Source organism: Mesoplodon densirostris, chromosome 9, assembly GCF_025265405.1.
Source record: "Mesoplodon densirostris isolate mMesDen1 chromosome 9, mMesDen1 primary haplotype, whole genome shotgun sequence".
Taxonomy (NCBI): Eukaryota; Metazoa; Chordata; class Mammalia; order Artiodactyla; family Ziphiidae; genus Mesoplodon; species Mesoplodon densirostris.
This window is the reverse complement of record NC_082669.1, coordinates 107,797,421-107,805,812: the sequence shown is the minus strand read 5'-3', so window position 1 is coordinate 107,805,812 and position 8,392 is coordinate 107,797,421.

Here is an 8,392-nt window from a genome sequence, read left to right as displayed (position 1 = left end):
GTCGGCTTCAGCCGCGTCTGCTCTGTGGCTCCCGGCAGAGCCTCAGCTTTTTCCTTAGGAAGGGGAGGGGGCAGTGGGAGGGGGCTCTCCACTGCTGGCCCTCGCCCCGCCCCTGTCCCACACACAATGGGACAGGAACAAGGCCGGCTGGGAGGCTCGAAAGCCTCGGCTCCATGCCCGCAGGCCCGGAGGGTGGAGGGCCGGACGCCTGGGTTCCGCTCTGAGGACGAGGGAAGATAAGTGGGAACCCAGGTGCCTGGCAGACCCCTGGGGCCGGAGTGCAGGAGCTGGGGTGCAGGGGGACGGTGGGGTGGGCTAGCCAGAGCGCCAGAAAGACCCTTCTGTTGTATCTGACCAGAGTGCAGGTCTTCCACCTCACCCTTGCTGGCCTTGCCCTGAGGGGTCAGACAGAAGGGGGGCACTGTGGCAGTAACAGGCAACGAGTCCCTGCTCTTAGTGACCACAGGAACCTCTAGAGTCACCCCGGTGCTCTCCTTCACCACCTTCCCTACATCTAAGTGCTCCTGGACCCCTACCTTTGAGTCTTTGGGGGTTCTTGGGGGTACAGGCCCAGCAAGGATACCGTGACCCTTTGTCCTTGGGTCTGGCATTAGGGTATCCCTTTCCCTCCCAGCCCCAATTTCCTGGAACCCCCGCCCCCTGTGACTCAAGTGGGGGACACAAAAGGGCAGGAAGCTGCCATCCAGGGCCTCCACGCCCACCCTGTCATACAGTGACGCATGCTTCCCTGGGGGAGGTAGGTCAGCAGACAGACCCAGCAGTCAGGGCTGGGGCAGAGACTGACCACTGGGGAAATCCTGGGGCCCTAGCAAGAGCGGGGGGGGGGTGGTGGTGGTGGTGGTGGTGGTGAAGGGAAACTACAATTCCCAGAATGCAAGTGGTACACATGGGCACTCTTCAGGTACCTCAAGGAGTAGTGCATGCTGGGCTTTGTAGTTCTAAGCCATCTGGGGCTGGAGAAAGGCCATGAGCTGGGGCTTCTGGGTCTACAGCGATCCAAGCCTGGCGGATTTGAGACCACAGAGACTAAGAGAAACTGTGAGAAAGAAACGGAAGTTGAGAGACTGGGATAGGCAGAGACAGGGAGAGGCAGACCGGCAGACAAACAAACATGTAGATTTGTGTTGGCTGGACTACTTTGAAAAGCAGTGGAGGATATGATTGGTGTGGACCTGGGTGGGGGGCGGGCAGGCGGACCAGCCGGAAGGAACGGGCCGTGCTGGGAGCTCTGGGATCACACCAAGAAGGGGGGGTCTGCCAGTTTGGAGGCAGGAGGGTGAGGGGGCTTTGTAGACACGGACAAGCCTGAGCTCCTGGGCTTCCAGAAAACTTTGCTGCCCCTCCCTCAGCCAAGGGGCAGGTGAGATGCAGAAGCACAGGGCCTGTGCTCATCCCGGCTTGCCCCCCATGGCCCTGGAGCCCGAGGCCCCACCCCGCTCACCTTCCTTTCTCAGGGAGGCAGGAGATGGGAGCCAGGCGCCTAGCTCTCAGGTACTTTTCCCCACCATGGCTGAGGCAGACAGACCCCACTTCTGGCTCCCATTCAGCCACCACCTAACATGCACATGACTGAGAATGACTCCTTTTTCCGGATTCCGGTTAATGGAGCTGTGGCTGGCCTCCCCTGGGACAAGGTGGCAACAAGCATCAGATGCTGAAGTCTTTACGACCTCTCGCCTGCAGCACTGACCATAGCCCTTCCCTGTGGACTCCGGACCTTGGGGTCTCCCCTCCCAATCGCGCTCCACATTACGGCCAGATTCATCTCGAAATCAGGGCTAACGTCATGCTTTGGCTCCCCCTGAGACCTTCAACCCAAGGTCAACACACTGGCCCAGCCCTCAGTTTCCCAGATGTGCTACTCACACCCTCTGTTCTAGACAAATGGGCTTCCTCACAGATTCCCGAACTGTCCTTGTGTTTTCCTGCCCCTGGGCCCTTGCTTATGCCGCCCCCTCCTCCTCTCCCTTAGCCTTCTGACTAAAGGAGATCTTTCTTTTCCTTCCTCATGGCCCAGCCTTGGCAGCCCAGGAGGACCAGAAGGGACCTGCTGCAGGAGATGCAGGTATAATGCCCTCAGACTCTGCCCAGCAGCCAACTCAAGACCACATGCTCCCCCAAGGCTTCAGAAAGTCCCTGAGCCCCCGAGGTACGTGGGCTCATGTCGCTGCCCACCAGGGGCCTCTCCAGGTGGTCTTCCTGCAGCGTTCCTGTTGGCCTGATGAGACCATCTCAGGGATCCCTGTGGTCTGAGGCTGTTCCCATCCGGTCCTCCCTCCCCTCTCCTTTCACAGCTGTCAGACCTGCACCCTGTTCCAGAGGCGTTCCCTCCCTCCCCGTTATCTTTCACAGGCATGAATCTCCTATGCTTCCAATTCCTTCTTGGTGTGCTTCCTGGAGGATCCGACCAACACACGGCCCCCGTTGTGTTTCCTCTGTGAGGCCTTCCTCCAACCCCCTCCTCCAGGCTCCCCAGGCCACGGGAATATCTCTTGCTCTGGTTCCTCCCAGCGGCGGTTCTTGGGCAGCTTGCTCTGTCCGATTTCTCTTCCTAATGAACTTGTGTGCTCTGGAAGCACAGAGCAAGTTCTACTCATTTGCTCTCCTCAGGCCTGCATCTCCTGCACCAAACAGGTGCTTTGTGAACATTGGCTTGTTCAGCTGCACATGTGTGCAGCCCCCCAGGGGCCTGCAGCTGTGTTCCAGAGGCAGTAGGAGAGGGGCCGCTGAGAAAGGAGTCAGTGAGGCTGGCGGGTCGCGGTGGGCAGAGGGCACGGGCTGGGCTGGTGAAGGTGATGGAGCCAAGAGGGGGCCTTCTCTGGCCACAGAGAGGTTGGGGACAGTTCAGTGCAGCTGCATGGATGGCGGGGACCAGGTGGCCCTGAATTTTTGGTGGGGATCTGGGTAGAAGAAGCCACAGTAGGGATTTTAGGAAGAGAGGGAGAAAAAGTACAGCTAGAGAATCAGAGGTGAGGCTTTCACCACAGGGAAGTTTTCCTTTGGCCGCTTTTCCTGGAGTTTTGGCTGGCACTGCCCTGCGTGACTTAACTTCCATCAAAATGGACTCTGGCATGCCTGACGGTTTTTGACTCTTCCACCTCTGGGATGGGGCCTTTCCCATCCTTCCCCAGGCCCTGCCTTGCTCTTTGCCAGCCATCCCCATTGGGCATTAAGGCTCATGTGGCTCAGTGGCTGACTGCTCTTCTTAGCTATTGCATTTTAAAGAATAAGTGCTGGACTTCCCTGGCGGTCCAGTGGTTAAGACTCTGCCCTTCCACTGCAGGGGGTGTGGGGTTCTATCCCTGGTCAGGGAACTGAGAGGAACTAAGATCCCATATGCTGCATGGCCAAAAAAAAAAGTAATTGCTGAAAAAACAATAATTTCAAAACCCGCAGAGTTGAAGTTTCCACTGGTAGGAAAGAATTTTAAATTAATTAATTTATCTTTTCTTAGCCACGCTGCACGGCTTTCAGGATCTTAGTTCCCCGACCAGGGATCAAACCTGGGCCCCGCAGTGAAAGCACCGGGTCCTAACCACTGGACTTCCAAGGAATTCCCAAGAATTTAAATTTTCAATTATGGTATTTCAAGCTGGAAGGGACTTTGCAGAGGATCTGTTTGGGAATCCAGCCCTTCGGTCTCTGAGAGTGGCGGTGTTTTCTGCCACTGGGGGCGGTGGGGGGGCAGCCCAGCCCCCAGCCCCATCAGTCCTGGTCCGGGAGGGTGACAGACGTTCTGTGGGTGAGTAGCCAGGCCCTTGGCGCTTCCTGACCCCTCAGAAGGCAATAAGCCTTGCTCCTGACTTCCCTCTTGGAGCAGGAAGCCGCGTAGGGCTTGGGGGATGCGCTGACCTTGGGGGAGGGAAGGGCCTGGCTCCTGGGGTGTGTGCAGGGGCTGTGGAAGGTGGCGGGTGGAGGGGGAAGGAGCGGAAGGCCCTTGCTCTTTATAGCCCAACCCGGGGTTGTTCAGTGTGAGCTGGAAGTGCCCCACCCTCCCCGCTATGAGCAGCTTCCTTCCTGCCTGCTGGCAAGCCTGGGTGGGAAGCCGAGGGAAGGGAGGCGGGGAAGCAGGCAGAGGGGAGTGGGGCAGCCCTCTGTGGCCCAGCCCTCTGTGGCCCAGGGAGGCCCCTGTCCTCCTCAGGATGTAACTCCTGTTGGGAGCGGAGAGGTTTGCTGAGCTTCCAGACTGCAAGGCGGAGGTTGGGTGTTTGGGGAGGGGCTTTGGGCAGGGTCTGGGGTGTTCAGGGCTCAGGCTTTGGAAGACGTTGCCTGTTGGAAAGGGGCTCCTGGCTGGCACTGGGGTGGCGTCAGGCAGCCCGGCCCTTCTTGAGGAAGCCACATGGGGGCAGCAGAGAGCTGGAGAGAAGAGATTGGAGCAGAGGCCTGAGCTCAGACACCCAGACCCTCAGACAATGAGACCCAGCGTGCTGGAGGGACAGTGGTGGGTGCCTCTGGCCCAGCTCGGGTGGTGGGTCCACACTATCCCTCTGGGACCCTGAAGTGGTTCGGTTGCGTAAGCCTGAAGTTCCTGATGATGACCCTGACCAGCCCACCCCCAGACCTTCCCTGGGGAGCCCCCCTGCTTCTGCGCAGACCCCAGGGGTGTGGTGAGTTGAAAGCGCAGGGAGCACGTCCAGCGGGGCCCGGGGTGTGGGCAGCAGGTGCCCCCTGGCTCCCGTGAGAGGACGCAGTTCTGGCAGCTGCTGGGGACTCGTGGTTAGGGTTAGGGTGCTTGTAGATGCCACCCCATCCCACAGGTGGGCTCCCTAGGGCACATCGGCCCTGTTCTGGAGACTTCTGCTTCCTTGCTCTCAGACTGGTAAGAAAGTCATGGAAGAATCCCAAGACCTTGCCCTGGGAGTGACAGTGACCGTCGACCTCTGGGAGCTCCTGGGGGGAGGGCACTAACTTCCTGAAGGAACCCTGGTGTCTCCAGGCCTTGATTCTTCTTGAGGTTTAGACTCTTGCTTCTGAACTGCGGCCCTGAGTGGATTCTGTGCATGTGTGTGTGTGTGTGTGTGTGTATGAGTATTTGTGATTGTGTATGGATGTGTGTGTATATCTGAGGGTGTATGTACGTGTGTATGTGTGTCTGCGTGTGCATGTACCCTTGGGCAGTGTGACCTGGGGCTCAGTCTGTGACCTGCCTCTCCTTCTGGTCCCTGACCTTCCAAAGCTAATTTGGACCAAGAACATCAGGGTGGATATAAATGTTTTCACATCCTTGGGGACTTGAAAATGCCCTTTGTTCCTGGGATCCAGAGTGAAAATGAGGAGTTTTTGGGGTCAGGCTGAGGCTTCTCGGTTGATGGCCATGGGGGCCCTATGTAGAAGGCCATGGGTGTCAGGGATCAGTCTGACGGGCCCTACCCCCTTCCCCTCTCCTCCTCTCCTTCAATCCCTCAGTCTGGCCCAGTTTGCTGGTGTGGTTTGCTGTGGTGCTGGGTCTCTCGGGAACTAAGGCTTTGAGCAACAAGTGTGCCCAGCATGGAAATTCCGTAGCAACCGTCACTGGAGATTGGCTGGGCAGAATCCCTTCCCCCTGCCTCTCGGGTGCCCGGGGCGGGGACAGGCACTCTCCAAACCAGTGTGGGCGGAGAAGACTTTATATCACTGCTACTGATTTGTGAGATAGAGAGACCCTCATTCCAAACCCTGATACACCTTCAGTCATTGTGTTATCTTTTTTCCTATCCTCCCAACCAGATTATAAGCCCCCTGACCCCCAGGGACCAGCAAACGAGCCATTCCTGGTATATTTGCTGTCGACGGTGATCTGGGCCTTTCCTGGGTCCTCATTCTGTTGTCTGGCTTCCTTAATTCTAGTCTAGGCTGCTGCAGGAATTGGTCCACCTCTGATTTAGAGGAGCCTGATTTAGATGGTGTTCTGCCTTGTGAATCCAGAGGGGAAGCGCTCCAAGCCCTTTTTTTTTCTTCCCCAGGGGAGAAAGAGAGAATCCTGGCTTCCTGGACATTCTGGGCCCCTGCCCCATGATTGGCCTCTGCTATCACCTTCGCACCCTCACCAGCTTTATCTTCCTATAAGAAGGCCCCACGCTGGACTGATGTGCTTCACGGGGACAGAGATGAAGTGTCCTGACCGCTGTTCTCAGCTCAGCCAAATCCTCCTCAAGCCCTGCTCCTTTGTGAAGCCTTTCCTTCCCTTTCCAGCCTGATCTCAACCTGTTCTGAAGTCAAAGCATTCATTGTCTGAACCATTACGTGGCACTTGGGGTCTAGGACCATGTGGTTCATCTTACTGGCTGCCGTTATTTGTATTTGGCTCTTGTAATATTGTCTATTCACGTGTAAGCATCTTTTCTTCCCAACTAATTGCAAACTTTTTAAGGCCCAGGGGTTGGGTTGTATGCCATGTATTTCTCTAGGGGTCCCTCACAGCATGGGACACATAGAAAGTGATGGATAATTGTTTGTGAGTAGATTGGGGAGATGACGGAGTGAGAGACCTGGTTGGATGTGAGTTCTCTTCTCTGGTCCTTCATGTTGGCTGATGATTCATGGGGTGGAATGGATACCCTTCAGGATATGGAGCTAGTGTTGGGTTAGCTTTCCCAAGCTCATCCCTCCCACCCAAGCTGGGGTAGGCTCTAAATTCTGCCTGATGAGTTTAGCAGAATGAACAAGGAATAGTTCTGGAGAGCTGACATAGCCACCTCTGTATCTAGAGCTCTCTGGGTCTTGTATCTTCTCTCTCTCTCTCTCTCTCTCTCTCTCACACACACACACACACACACACACACACACACTCACACACACACACACACACATCTTGAATTCTCAATTTCTTTTAGCTCTTGTTCTATGTGGTATATGATCCCTGACCTGGCCTGGTGTATGTGATGGGGAAATCACTTGACTGAGAACTGGGGGGCCTGCTCCTGTTTCTCACTTGTAGCACAACCTTAAGAAAGGGCCTGTACTGGTCCGAATCTGTTTTCTCATCTAAAATATGAAAGTGTTTCTTTCTGGCTCTGATATTTCATAAAAGCAACAGAAGCCTTCAAGGGAAGGAGTTGCAGGCGTAAAGGTCAGAGGCGGATTCATAGCTTTTCCTTGATGACTTGTGTGGAGGTGAGGGAGGAAGGCACATTCTGGACGTTTGGAAGAGAGACTTGAAGCTTTCCAGCACCGAGTGGCAAAGCCAGCCCTTGCTTCACCATATGCTTCCTCCTGGAGCTGCTGTCCAATTCCAGGAGCATTTTCATGGTTTGGGGTGACTGTCTATAATTCACTGTGTCTGGAGGAGAGCCCCAGTCTTGGTCACCTGAGCTGCCCTCCCTCGTTTCCTGCTGAGCCTGGCATGGAGGGCTTTCAGCACCTTGGACAGAGACAGAGCTCCTGGGCAGCCAAGAGCGCTTGGGATCGCCTGCCAGGCCAGCTTTCCTGGCGGAGTGGCACCAAAGCGTGGTTTGCTCCATAATTTTTTTCAGTCTCTCAAAGACACTCTAAAATAACCCCCCAATCTATGTCAAAACTGTACTTGTGTTGCAAACTGAGGGCATTATTTAACCACCACCACCCACCAAAACTATATCCTACAACAGTGTCAGGTACATGGTAGGTGCTTTGCAAATACTTATTTTAAAAGAATATATGAAAAATTCAGCCCCCAGACAAGTGTCCTAGTCCCTCTCCCCCCTCCCCTGCTTTATAATCAGGTTGCCCCTCCTCATCTGTACCTATATAATAATTCTGGAGCTTCTGCTACTTGCTGCGTTTTGGAGCCTCGCTTAAGTCCCTTCTTGTGTCTGAGAAGGCTGAGCCCCACCCTTAAATCAAAGGGACAGATGGCTGTTAAGCTCTCAGGCAGAGTAAACTTAAACTGGGCCCTCCTCTTTGTCATTTGGGGGTAAGCAGATGGATGTGAGAACTCAACACCTGACTCCTATGGGAGCTTGTTTTATGAAGATGTTCACTCCTTTCCTCTGTGCCTGAGAAAACCCTTACAATCCAGGAGGGCCCAGTATTCCCAGGAAGCCCTCCTGGTTGCCCCAGCACGCTCAGAGCCCTCCCTCCTCTGGACTCCCTTGCACATACTGTCAGCAGCACAGTGTCACACCAGATCGTTTTCATGACACTTCATGCCCATTGGTTCTCTCTCCCCAGTTAGATTATGGTGGAGTCCGTGCCATATGTCTGTCTATTCTCAAGAGACCCTCCAGTGAGGAGCACACAGCAGGAGTGGAAGATGGATGGGTCTGCGGGTCTTCTCACCTGCCCTTAAGGTGTCTCCCACTCCACTGATTTTTAGTCTGAAATAGACATGTAGGATGGACCAGGGTCCTATCTGTGGAGTAACCATTGGCCTCAAGGGCACCTCGATCAGAGAACAAAGGCAGGAGGTGGAGGT